General features: G+C 35.9%; 1 non-coding gene across 1 annotated transcript; it reads right to left on the bottom strand.

Moving 5' to 3' along the window:
- Window positions 1–2,465: 2,465 nt before the first annotated feature.
- On the bottom strand, window positions 2,466–2,572 carry LOC141603149 (small nucleolar RNA R71). The gene has a single exon (XR_012525044.1). It is a non-coding gene; the product is annotated as a small nucleolar RNA R71 (small nucleolar RNA).
- Between the last annotated feature and the right edge of the window lie 12,059 nt (window positions 2,573–14,631).

The raw sequence follows: 14,631 nt of genomic DNA, 5'->3' as shown, positions 1-14,631 counted from the left end.
TTTAGTCCCCGAATTAGCCTTGTTCCCATGCTTTTTAGTGCATATTTGGGTCATTTATTGTCTTCAGTCCTTTGTTTTGCATATTCTTTGAGGTTTTGTGTCCTTGGTAGGAAAGGAGTGCAAACCTTGCATTTTCATGGCAAAATGAAGCTAAATTGATTGAATTCAATGACCAAGCATCAAAGAGAAGACAAGATTAGAAGGCCTTTGTACATACTATAGTAGATGGGCAATGATGAGAAAAGATCCTTGCATCCCAGAGGAAATCCTCAAGGATTCTATGAAGAAAAAGGAAGAAAAGAAGAAGGAAAGTAGTTGTAAGACAATCCGAGCGGATTGTCCACAAGACGCCCGTCCAAGAGGTACAATCCGAGCGTCTTCCCCCAGTGGACGCCCGTCTAAAACACCCCAAATTCGCCCGTCTTCCCCAGCTGGACGCCCGTAAAAAATCACTAGAATCCGCCCGTCCCGTGCCCTGGACACCCGGATTGTCTGTCAGCCATTTCGTCTTCTACAAGCTTCAAGGAAGGATGCACATATTTTTCTAAGACCGGGGAAAAGGAGACCGGAGTCTCCCTAGAGACCGACGATTCCTCAAGGACTTAATCGTCATTTAAGCCCTTAGTAAAGCCTAATTTATGTAACTAATCCCCACTATAAATACCCCATTAGTCTAATTAGAAGAGTATGTTCTTCTTAGAAATCTTTAGTGTAATTAATATCAATCAAATCTCTCTTTAATCTTGTAATCAACATTTAATCAAGTTTTAATACAAGTTTCATTTCCTTAATCTCTCTCTTGTTCATCCTTTGTTTTGGGTAATTGAAGATTATTTGGGTTATTATTGGGAGATTGACAACCTTCGAATCAATCATCAAGTACTTCTATTATTCTTTGCTTTATTATTGGAATCATTAGTAGGTATAATTCTCTTAATCCCTTTTTAATTATTGTTAATTATCTTCATTTATTCATCATCTTTCACTTTGTTGGTATGATTGACAACCTTGCTAGCATGTTCAACATGATAATGAGTGAGTAGTTTCATTAGCTAGGGTTAATGGGTAATTAGGGGAAACCAACATGGGGGATGATTCATGCTTAAATTAATATGTTTTCATAGTTTATTTGCTTGCTTGTTATGATCTCAACTTATGCACATGTTATGTTTGATGAAATGCGAGCCTATGAATCCTTGCATTTTTTACCCATCACCTATCTTTTCAATGAGACTTGTAAGGCATAAACCAACTCGAGTCTCATTAGACCATGCATATAGTTGAGTAGGGAAGATTAAGTCGACTTGTAGGTGTTGTACAATCTAATCGATTCGGCTCCGGGACCCAAACTTTTCTAGGATTGTAAGATATAAACCAACTCGATCCATCACAACAATAATTGCTTGCTTATAAGTTGAGAATATGTTTGAATGATCAATTCCCATGAATCCCCTATGACCCCATGACACCCTAGTGCCTTTTATCAATTGTTTACATCCCTTTTTAATCATCTTGCTTGTTTACTTTCATTGTTATTTAGTTTAGGGATCTTCTATTTCAAACCCCAAATTGTGACACCCTTAGACACCGCTAGTTACAATTGAAAATCTCATCTCAATTCCCGTCCCTTGGGGTCTGACCTTTACTTTCCTCTTTACTAAGTGTAGAGTTGTTTGTGAAGTTATAAATTGTGTTTTGGTCTAGGTGCTCCTAACGACAAGTACCGAAAACTAAACCCTCCAAAGGGAACACGACCAAAAATGGCGCCGTTGCCGGGGACGGTGTTAACTTGATTTAGATTTTCTTAAGTTGTGTCTTTCTTTGCCTTGGGGAAGTAAAACTCCTCAAGGTTTGTTCTAATTGTTTTCGAGTTGTTTGATATTTTGCATGTCTAAAAGATCACAAGGTAACTTGTTACCCTTTGATCACGAAATTGAAAGGACTTTGACAAACAATAGAAGACTTGCTAGGAGAACTTTGAGAGGTATTGGTGAGGTTGTAGATATTCAACCAAACACTATTGAGTTCATCAACCCTTTTGCAAGAGAAGGTGAGGAGAACCCAACACAAAATCCAACACAAAATCAATCCACAATGCCTAAATTTTCATCACATTCCGTACCAACCGAGGAGAACCTACCTAATGGTACTCCCATACCACAACACTTAACCGGAAATTTTATTGCCAAATCCGCATTTATCCAATTAGTCGAAAGGAGCTAATTTGGGGGGATGCCTAGTGAAGACCCTCACTCTCACATGGAGACTTTTTGCGATTATTGTGATGCGATTTCTCAAATGGTGTAACTCAAGACCAAATTCGATGGGTCTTATTTCCTTTTTCTCTAATTGGCACCGCAAAACAATGGTTGAAAGGCCTTGATAAGGCTACTCTCGGAATTGATTCTTGGAAGAAATTGGCTCTAGCTTTCTAAAAAAAGTTCTATCCACCGGAAAAGACTAATATGTTAAGAGCTCAAATTACAGGCTTTAAGCAAAGAGATGAAGAATCTTTGTATGAAGCTTGGGAGCGATTCAAGGGAATTTGTCGCTCATGTCCTCATCATGGACTTAGCGAGTGGTTCTTGGTACAATAATTTTGGAACGGTCTTTATGAAGACTCAAGAAACATTCTCAACATGGGATCAAATGGAATGTTCACCGAAGTTTACGACAATCAAACTTGGAACAAAATTGAGGAAATGGCGGTCCATAATTCACAATATAGTAGACCTCGCAAGGCTACTAGAGGAGGAAAGCATGAAGTGGACTCTATTACTCAATTGGGTGCTCAACTTAGTGCTCACATTGATACCATCAATTTGAAGTTCGAAAAGGCTATGGCTAGACTTGAAGAAGCCTCAAAATCACCAAAGCATCATGTTAATGCCATGACGGCATCTTCATCAATCCCAAGTGGTATATGTGAGAATTGTGGAACTTTGGGACATGACCAAAGTGAATGTAGGGAACAAATGAACAAGTGAATGCTTTTCAAGCATACAAGAGTGGTACCCCTTATTCAAACTATTACAATGAAAACACCAAATTCCACCCAAATCTCTCATACAAAAGCCAAAATGTTCAAAACCCTCAACCAACATACACTTCACCTCCCATGAGAAACCAAAATCAAAGACCCTTTTACAACCAAAACCAAAATCAAACTCCATACAATCAACAAAATGACCAAGGTTTTGATGTTCAAAAAGCGGTCCTCTAAATGCAAAAAAATCAACAAGAGTTTTTCACTCAAATGCAAAAGGATAGTCAAGCAAAGTAAATCACCATCAACAACATCCTAGCCCACACCAAAATGTTGGAAACCCAATTGACTCAACTAGCATCTTCAAGCTCATAAAGACAAAAGGGGCAATTACAACCTCAAAGTAATCCCCCAAGACATGAAACGGTTAGTGCCATTCACTTGAGGAGTGGTACAAGTTATGAAGTGAAAGAAAAATAGATCTATATACTTGACATATTCATATATGTTATATTTTAATTTGTCATAAAATTAATAAATGATCTTATGCATGCAAACAATAAACAATATAAAGTAGAAATGTTCATCTTACATTGGAAATTCGGTTTATATGGGCACAAGAGAGATCACCTTTCTCTCTTGTTCTTGTGTTTTCCTTAGTGGAAGAACTAAGATCCAAGTATAGGATCTCTCCCAAAGCTTTATACCCAAAGCACACTCTTAATTAAAATTAATATTATAAATACTAGTACAATATTAATCTTGTAAAAATTGACCCAACAATATTATAGGACACTTAATATTTTCGGTTTATGGGAGGAGGAAGAAGGAAGCTTTTTATCTCTCTAAAACTCAAATTTTTAGATGATGAAGAGTGAATAATACAACAACAATGTTATGTATTATATATGTTAAAATAAGGCAAAAAGCCTTTCCTTTTCTTTGTGTAAAACCGGGTGGAAGAGGGAGAGGAGGGAGCCAATGCATGCATTTGTTTGTCTTCACAATGAGCATTAGGGTTGCATGGCTAGTTTAGTAGGTAATCATTGTGTTTACCACTCATATAATAAACATAATATTAGCCTAATCCTCCTCCTAATTTCGGCACTTTCATAAAATGGAACCCATTTTATTTTTGTCAAATTTGTCAATATGTCACATGTCATATGTAACATAAAATTGTTATGTATTTTTAACATATTAAAAAATCAACGTATTAATAAAAATACGTCATATACAAAAATCGACTTAGTAATTCATAATTACTTGTACCAAAATATTTTACCAATTATAAATCACAATAAATTGTATTTATAATAATTCATTGAATTTCAGTTGTTTCTTTAAACAATATTTTCATCTGATCGTATCTCATTTAATCAAATTTCAATGCGATACGTAAATTTTACTTCCAAAATCGTCCGTCAATTTTCAAGTAATTTAATTAACTCGTAACGTTATACGATTAATTAAATGATCAATTAAGAGTGTTTCCCTATAGGTATGACCTAGGGGATCAACTGATCACCACCGTTGCACGACAGTAATGTCAAACTCTAGTCAGCCAATCATTACCGATATGTGTGGATCAGTTGACAGTAAAGAATTACTTCCCAATTGAATGAGACTTAAACATGTGATCATCATGATCAACAGTCGTGATTGCATTATTGTCGGAGGACACATATTCCAACAATCTCCCACTTGTCCTCGACAAGTGTGCATCACCAATTCTCTTGTCCTATTACTATCTCCCACTCAATGCAAGGTGTCTTTCAGGTCGTACTTGCAAGTGATCATATCGAGAGTGGTTTCCTCGATCTGGAGAATAACTGATTGACCGGACTTATTTATCATAGATACTTTCCGAGCGTGGCCACGCATTTCCAGTTCATTACTCCTCTAGTGGCCCTGAGATATTCTTATAACCCTGACTAGGGGTGGACAATTCCTATCGCACTCATTCCCTTCAACTAGCCACAGCCATCATAACCCAAAATATGCCCATTTGACCCCATTTACGAAGGTCGTAGTAACACAAATCAAAGTTAATCAAATCGTGCCATCTTAGGCGAATAGTCTTTAGTCAAAAGAATCGACTCATTTGAATACTATAGCAGCTCTCGCCACGACCAGGCTATATAAATTTGCCAGAACTCTATAAGCGGTCATTAGGCCCGACAAAATGTTCCTAACAGTCTGCCTATGTGATCGACTAGTCATCTCACATGACTCTATGGCACTTGAACTTGTCATCAATCGCATCACACTCTAGTCACTTCGAGACGTCACCTCATACAAGTGACTATGGGCAAATACAATGTTAATCCATGTTCACTTTAACGGGGTTCAATTGTCTCTACAACCCGTTTGGATATAACAATGTATAAGGTGAGTTAATAATAACTCAAACGACAAATGTCGACATCACACTCGGGTAGTCAATACCATATTACAACCTTGTGATGCACATCGTAAGTGTGTAAACACTTGTTGATGCAATAGAGGTTTAACATATCATGTGTCCATGTGTTTAACCTTCTTATAATCGCATTTTCCTTTATGTTCATGTTATCCTCTCATAGCATGAACCTTACCAAGTACACATCAAGATTTCCTAACCTTGGTTTCGGTTCTTTATCTTGAAAGAACTTCCTTATCGACTATCACATAACGAACGAATTTGTGGTGAATGATATAACTTATACTGATCAAGTACTCCATCCACACACAATGCACTAGGTATATGTTTTATAGAGTCTTGCAACAATTTGCCAAGACGATTGACCTAGCACTTCTCACAAGTCCTAGCATATTAAGAAAGATTAGTTTTGAGTAACTTCTTATTCAACTAAGTATCTTTCCAAAACTTCTTATTTCTCCTTTTGACTTGAAAAGTTTAGGATTTTCATAAATATTTACGTGTGTTCGGACTTTCTATAATATGTGCAACCTCTTAACACATAATAGAGTATTCTGTCAAACACTGAAATCGTTCATCGGATTCTCCTCGAGAATTCATGACGTTTCTTGTATGGCTTGCCAATGAATCATCATGCTTTCATGCAAATGATTCACTATTGCACATGTGCATGATTATTCTAATGGCGGAAACATTAGTTACTAATAATCATGAGATCAACCGTTCATAGGTTCAATGAACGACCATAACTGCTAATGGCAATTCCATTTTCATCTACATGAATAACCTATGAGTATGTTGATATGATGTGTATCTCTTAATACTAATCCAATATTTCTTGACGTAATTGGATTCATCATAGTCTAAATTCATCCAGAATTGAAAACTCAAATACTTCTTTGTGAGAGAAGATATTAGCTCGTCATTCCTAATGAGTAATGAGTTGTAAACATTCAAAGGATGATAGCTCCCACTAAATTGCATGTCTTCACATGATAATTTCTAATGCTCCCACTTAATTCCACATGTTTCGAAATTGATTACCCAATTGAACACATTTCAAAATTTGGAATGTATGTTGCTTTGCAAAGTTATTAAGATGAAACCATATATGTTCCCATCATATCCTTTCAAAATTCCTATTTCGAAGAGGTCTCATCTTAACCTTATGGAAAGAGATTTTAAATCTCTAACACATTCATGTCATAATGATGTGTGGCAATGTCATTTATTAAATATAAGTAATATCTAATACACATCCTTCAAAATATCCCTTTTAGAAGGAGGTTTAACAAATTCATTTTCATAATGAGGTTAAGTAATGACATCTGCGTGGTTTAAAACTTTGGATATTGAAGATATCGGTATATCAATCCTTGCAACCTCTAGTCATAAATATCGCTTATAACTAGGATGTTATATTGATTCATTTAGGCTCTTAAGTAAATCTCAAGGTTGAAACTATTGGTCAAAATTTTTCATAAACTAGTCAAAACTCTTGTTAAGACTTTACATTAGTCATTTTGTTCCAAAACTTTCTTTTGGTCTCCTCGTGTAGTTATCTTGAGAACACAAAACTTTCTTTTGGTCTCCTCGTGTAGTTATCTTGAGAGCATACTCTTATGATTACTTCACTTGGTCTCTTTAGTCATATAGAACTTACTTGAGACCATAGATCTTATCTATTGGGTATACTATATAAATAGATATACCTTCATTTAAATCATTCTCTCTTGCGTAGATCTCATTTACACAATCTTATCTTGGTGTGAGTTGTGTCCTCATTTTTCTTCCACTCTATCTTTAGAATAAATACACTAGAGATTCAAAGATAGCATATGAGACACAAATAATGACGTTGAAGTTATAAGGAGAACTATCTCATAGTTTCACTAATAGTTTTAGATTTCGTAAGTGTACTTGGTGATTGACATTCCTTTAAGAGAGTTCATAGACTCAAAATCACTTTATAAATGATCATACACAAGCCTTAAGCATGTGGACATATAATGAAACCCGTCATTATATTTGTCTATTAGATCACTTTAAGTTATATGTTTCCAAGAACAAGCATTTAAACATGAATTTTAGAACAAAAGGATAAAATGATAAAACGGGTGACTTGGGTTGCAAACCAAGTCACCATTATCCAAAATACAACAAATTATCCAAAATACCTTCCCATGTCAAACACGGAAACTTAAGGTTCTAAAATCCAAAACATGAATAAAATAAGACAATAAAAAGCAAAGCTCCATGAAAGCTATTCCTAGCTTCTTGATGGTATCTTATGCTTGCTTTTCTTTTCCCTTGTCTTTGCTTGGTGGAGGCCCTATTTACAATAAAAAGGGAGATACATTATCACAACTTTGTATCACAATACCATAGTTGAATTAGAAACATAAATGAAAGGATAGTCACTTACCTACTGGAGTGATCTTTCCAGCCTTAATATCACCAAGGTATTTGGAACAATTTCTTTTCCAATCTCCCATACCATTACAATAATGGCTTTATCAAGAGGACCCTTCTTGATTTTTGAAGTGCTAGCTTCACAAGTCCTAGCTTTGGTGAAAGTGGGAGCTTGCTCTTTACCCTTCCTCCCATTCTTCTTGAACTTCCCCTTACTCTTAGTGCTTATGTTAAGCACATCCTTGGGTGGGTTCACATTTAACCCCATGTCACTTTCGGCTTGCACAAGTAACTTGTGCAATTCTTCAAGAGACACATCATTGTCTTAAATGTTAAAATTCACCCGGAATTGAACATACGCTTTGACTTTGGACAAGGAGTGTAGAATCCTATCTACAACAAGTTCTTTGGGGATTTCAACCTTTTGAATTTTCAAGGTCTCGACAAGCTCCATAAGTTTGAGCACATGAGGGCTAACCTTTTGGCCCTCTTTGAAGTCGAGATCAAAGAATGCCGCGGCCGCCTCATATTGGACGATCCGCGGAGTTTGTGAAAACATTGTCACAAGCTTGGAGTAAATCTCATTAGCATTGCCCATTTTAAAGGCTCTCCTTTGGAGATCCGCCTCCATCGCAAATATCAAGACATTTTTCATTGCGGCGGACTCCTTTTGGTAAGCCTCATATGCTTCCCTAGTGGCGGCGGTCGACCTAGTAGTAGGTTCAGGTGGAGAGGCCTCGGTAAGGTAACGAATCTTGTCGTCACCTTGGGCGGCTAATTTGAGTTGGGCATCCCAATCGGAGAAATTTGACCCATTCTTTTCAAGTTTACATCGATCCATGAAGGATCGGAGCCATGATGAATTAGCGAGAGGCGTGGCAATAGGGGTTGGTGTTGCCATTTGTTATGAGAAAAAGAAGTGGTCTACAAAACAAAATAGAAGGAGAAAAACAAATGTCGTTTTAATAATAATACTCGTAACAATTTATAATTTAAATAAGTTTTATGCATTTTTCTAGTGACCTCTACCCAACTAGATAAATGATTCCGAGACCCAAATTCATATCGACTTAGGCATGGTAGGGCCAATTCATCCTTTATCAATATAACTCGGTGGATTAACGTTTAATCGATTCTACTTTTAGAACTCTTGGTCGATAAAATTACTCTAATGTTTATCTATAGCCCGGAACACATGCGACTACGGTCACGAATACTTCCGTTCAGCTCAATCCAAATTTCGAATAAATGTGTCCATGATCCAAATCCACATCAACTCGGGCACGGTAGGGCCGATTCATCCCTTATCAACATGAATTCGGTGGATAGACATTTATCACCCACTTCCCCTACGTAACAAGTTTTGTACCCCGGTAGGGCCGAGTGCACTCCCTCGCGAAATAGGTTTCCATGGTTTCTACTATTTGGTAAGGCTATGTCTCAATTAATTGTTTTAGCGAGAGGTCATGTCAATTTATTATCTATCACGTTTTAAGTGAACTAAAGCGGTGAACTACGATAATTGTAATTGACACGGTCGATGAACTCGATTAGATGATGATGCATGTTTTAGTTATGGCGATTTAGCGATGCATGTGACATATAAATAAAATGCAAAACCTAAAAATAAATCCTAGTATGGCCTTCCTAAAATAGAAAAACTATTTAACTATTACATATTCGGAAACCAACTCCATTGGTCCCTTGAACTTCGGTTGTGGCACGCATCTCGAGGTAACACCGTCTTTATGTATCGCCATCTTGAAGTAATCCGTCTTTGGGAACTCCGAAATGAATAAAATTACATAATAAATTACATAATTTCCTATTATACATTTTTAACTAAAATAAAATAAATCTATTAAATTACAAAACGGTGATACGAGATCACAATAAAATTACAACCGAATCGATATTCCCATACATTTCGGGAAATACCAATTAAAAACTAAGGCCATACTAAGTAAAAATTACATAATTCAAAAATTACATAAATTAAAATTATGACAATCATAAAAAAAATGCAGCATTATAATATGTATGAACATGCCCAATTTTATGCTAAATCGCCTTAATTAGCCAATATCGTATATTACTCGGTTTTTACGGATTTGCGTGATTTCAACATTTTATAATCACAAAAATTACATAAATTCATATTTATGCATAAGTTAATTACCCTAACCTCTTAGGACTCAAAATTTAGTCTTCACTAAATGTTTGACCATAATTAACTCATATTTCTAAAATTTGTTCATTAATGAACTTACAATTATAAAAATAAGCTATAAACTTCAAAAAATCACAAAAATTTCAAATAAATTTGAAATTTGAAATTTAAACTCATGAACATTCTGGAAAAATACCATGACACTCATAATATTCAAAAACTTAGGTTAAAATTTCGAAATTTTATCCGGAAAAACAATGTTGCGGTTTATCGGTTTTAACTAAAATAATCATAAAAACATGTGAAAAATTATATTCATCAACTTCTCAATTTTATATCTGAAAAAGATAATAAAATGCAACATATGATGTTTTTCCTTAGTCATAGAGTATGTTTTACTAATATTTCACTAATAAAGTCACCATTCATGCTATTTTTCTTCAAAAATCCATAAATCATGCAAAAAGACTTCACTATAGCCTATTATTTTACACACATCTTGTAAAATTACATGTGACAGAATACTAAATTTCTATGACCAGAAACGAAATTTATCTCATATTAACCTATTTTTCACCTAAATCCGAATTTAATAATGAAAAATCCATTTTTCGAGCATAAAAAGTCCAAAAATTATGAAAATTTACAGTTTATCTCAAAATAATATATGTGACAACATATCCAAAAATCACAGGAAAATACGAAGTATAGCTAATTTTAGTCCGAAAATGACATTTTTACTCATAAAATCATATTTTAATGCCATTATTGTATAATATGAACAATAAAAATCCGTAAATTAACCAAAATATCCTAAAAACATTTTAGGACCAGAAACTTAACATGCATGAATATATTTCGTGATATTTCACAATAACAAAAATTATACAAGTTTTATATGTTATTCTTATAACTCGGAAAAACTTTTAACCGATTTGCATGCAAACAACCATGGCTCTAGATACCGATTGAAAGAAAAGTAGATCTATATACTTGACATATTCATATATGTTATATTTTAATTTGTCATAAAATTAATAAATGATCTTATGCATGCAAACAATAAACAATATAAAGAAGGAATGTTCATCTTACATTGGAAATTCGGTTTATATGGGCACAAGAGAGATCACCTTTCTCTCTTGTTCTTGTGCTTTCCTTAGTGGAAGAACTAAGATCAAGTATAGGATCTCTCCCAAAGCTTTATACCCAAAGCACACTCTTAATTAAAATTAATATTATAAATACTAGTACAATATTAATCTTGTAAAAATTGACCCAAAAATATTATAGGACACTTAATATTTTCGGTTTATGGGAGGAGGAAGAAGGAAGCTTTTTATCTCTCTAAAACTCAAATTTTTAGATGATGAAGAATGAATAATACAACAACAATGTTATGTATTGTATATGATAAAATAAGGCAAAAACCCTTTTCTTTTCTTTGTGTAAAACCGGGTGGAAGAGGGAGAGGAGGGAGCCAATGCATGCATTTGTTTGTCTTCACAATGAGAATTTGGGTTGCATGGCTAGTTTAGTAGGTAATCATTGTGTTTACCACTCATATAATAAACATAATATTAGACTAATCCACCTCCTAATTTCGGCACTTTCATAAAATGGAACCCATTTTATTTTTGTCAAATTTGTCAATATGTCACATGTCATATGTAACATAAAATTGTTATGTATTTTTAACATATTAAAAATCAACGTATTAATAAAAATACGTCATATACAAAAATCGACTTAGTAATTCATAATTACTTGTACCAAAATATTTTACCAATTATAAATCACAATAAACTGTATTTATAATAATTCATTCAATGTCAATTGTTTCTTTAAACAATAATTTCATCTGAGTAATAATACAATTCGATTACTCAGATCGTATCTCATTTAATCAAATTTCAATGCGATACGTAAATTTTACTTCCAAAATCGTCCGTCAATTTTCAAGTAATTTAATTAACTCGTAACGTTATACGATTAATTAAATGATCAATTAAGAGTGTTGCCCTATAGGTATGACCTGGGGATCAATCGATCACCACCGTCGCACGACGTAATGTCAAACTCTAGTCGCTAATCATTACATTACCGATATGTGTGGATCGGTTGTGATGAAAGAATTACTTCCCAATTGTATTCTTTATAATGAGACTTAAACATGTGATCATCATGATCAACAGTCGTGATCGCATTATTGTCGGAGGACACATATTCCAACATGAAGCACCGAAGAAGCAAGTTGAGGATGAAGTTGTGGAAGCTAGTGACAAAGAAGAAATTGTGCAAAAATCCAAGGATGGAGAACCATCAAAAGAAGAAGTTTCAAAGAAAAATGAAGACAAGGCCAAGGTGAAGGAGCCCATTGTGATTAGACTTCCTTTTCCGAGTCGTCAAGCCAAGCCCAAATTTGATGATTAACTTGGAAAATTTATGGAGATTGTGAAGAACTTGGAAGTCTCAATTCCTTTTACGGAATTAATCAATCACGTGCCGGCCTATGCAAAATACATGAAAGACATCATCACGAAGAAGAAGTCGATCCGGAAGCTTGAGACTATCGCCTTCACTAAGGTGAGTAGTGCAATACTTCAAGGGAGTTCACCTCCAAAACTTAAATATTCGGGAAGCTTCTCAAGACCGTGTACCATTGGCGACACCATGATCAACAAAGCCTTGTGTGATCTAGGGGCTAGTGTGAGTGTTATGCCGTACTGGGTGAGTAAAAGGTTAGGGATGGGAGAGCTTAAATGCACCAATATCACACTCCAAATGGCCGATAGATCGACGAAGACACCATTAGGGATATGGGAAGATGTTCCCGTAAGAGTTGGGAAATTTTTCATCCCGGTGGACTTTGTCATTGTTGACATGGAAGAAGACTCCAATATTCCAATCATTCCAGGTAGACCTTTCTTGCACACCGCGGGTGCGGTAATTGATGTGAAGCATGGAGAGCTCACTCTAGAAGTGGGAGATGAGAGCATAACTTTCAATCTTGACAAGGCCATAAGAGCTCCCCGTTTGCATGAACCATGTTTTATGGTTGATCATTATAGCCAGAAGGATGATAGGAAGAAGTCGGAATTCCAATGGAAGAAGAAAGTTGATGATGCTCCATTCAAAGAGCAAGTGAATTGTAACAAAGAGAGCTTGAAAAGCTCACCAAAGTCAAGCAATGAAGTAGAGGGCCTCATTAGCCGAGACAAGAAAGTGGGAGAGTTGTCTCTATCAACTCAAGAGATCTTTAGTGATCAAGTAGATGAAGTTTGTGGTCTTTGGGACGATGAGTTTGAAGGGATTTTCAATCCCTACATTGGTAATGCCATCGATAAAGACCAATATGAAGGACAAGAAGTGCAAAGATCTATTGAGGATCTTTATCATGACAACTAACAAGCTTTTGACTACTTCTTCAAGGTGTTGAGCAACATCAACAACACCTTGGACATGCCCCCATGACATCTCACTAAGGATGAGAGTGTGACACCCCCATACTCCAAGTGCCTTACCAGGACCACTCAGGTATGAAGACATTACCATCTCGGTTACCCGAGGCAATGATAATCAAATAAACAATGAAGAAACAACGTTTAAATATAAATACTTAGCGAAGAGTTACAATACTCAAAACCAAACCAAAAGTGTAATACATGTTCTCAAACTAACTGTTCTAGCTGAAATGTAACTAAACTAATAAGCTACAGTGGAAGACTCTTATCATCATGTCGTGGCAATCCCAGCTATCCCCGTACTCATCTCAATACCTGCTCAATATCTGCTCACCATCCCCGAATGGTTCACCGCAGGTTTACAAAACAACACCGGGGTCAGTACTAATCACACAATTAAATATATATTAACAATAAGATAAACAGACAGCTTAACTGTCACACACACACAATCACGCCAAATCCAATCATCTCAATCGCTGACTGTCCACTGGACCAGCCCTGCCAGTGGGGGACCGCAGCCATGCCCACCAAATCCCCGCTCCACATAGTGAGCGATAACCCTGTCCATTAATGTGCATATCCCTTCTGTGGCGGGTTCCACGGAAGGCGAAACTAGGGCGTGAAGCCACTCCCGCAAGTGACCTCACTCAGCCGAGGCCACGCCTCACGAACCATAGACAACGATCACAACCACAATCACAATACAATTACTATATCAAACAACCAATCACAACACATCAACCAATATCCCATTATGCGACTACTACTGAGTAGGATATCCTACCTGGAAAGCACACTGTCAGACGGTCTCTACTGCTGTATCAAAAAGCTTCCTCTATGAAACCTCCTCCTATCATACAACACATAAATGCTACCCAATTACATACTACTCAAAAACCCCCAAATCCCTATATTAGGGTTTAACCAAATCAAATAAAAGACAATAAAAAGGGTACATAGATCTTACCCTCGACGCAAGGAACTCAACGGTATAACCAACACTAAGAACTGACCTTCCAAACTCCGGGGATTGCTAATAATGCGATTAGGATGAAGAACTTTCTTGCTTTTTCTCTTAAACAGTAATTTAGGTTTTGCAAAAGTGATTTAGAATAATGACGACAAAGCTTATATACCTTAATCGCATAATTAACAAAACCCGAGAAAACTCCTC

Source organism: Silene latifolia, chromosome 9 (assembly GCF_048544455.1).
Source record: "Silene latifolia isolate original U9 population chromosome 9, ASM4854445v1, whole genome shotgun sequence".
In the NCBI taxonomy this organism is placed as follows: Eukaryota; Viridiplantae; Streptophyta; class Magnoliopsida; order Caryophyllales; family Caryophyllaceae; genus Silene; species Silene latifolia.
This window is presented reverse-complemented; position numbering and strand designations above follow the sequence as displayed.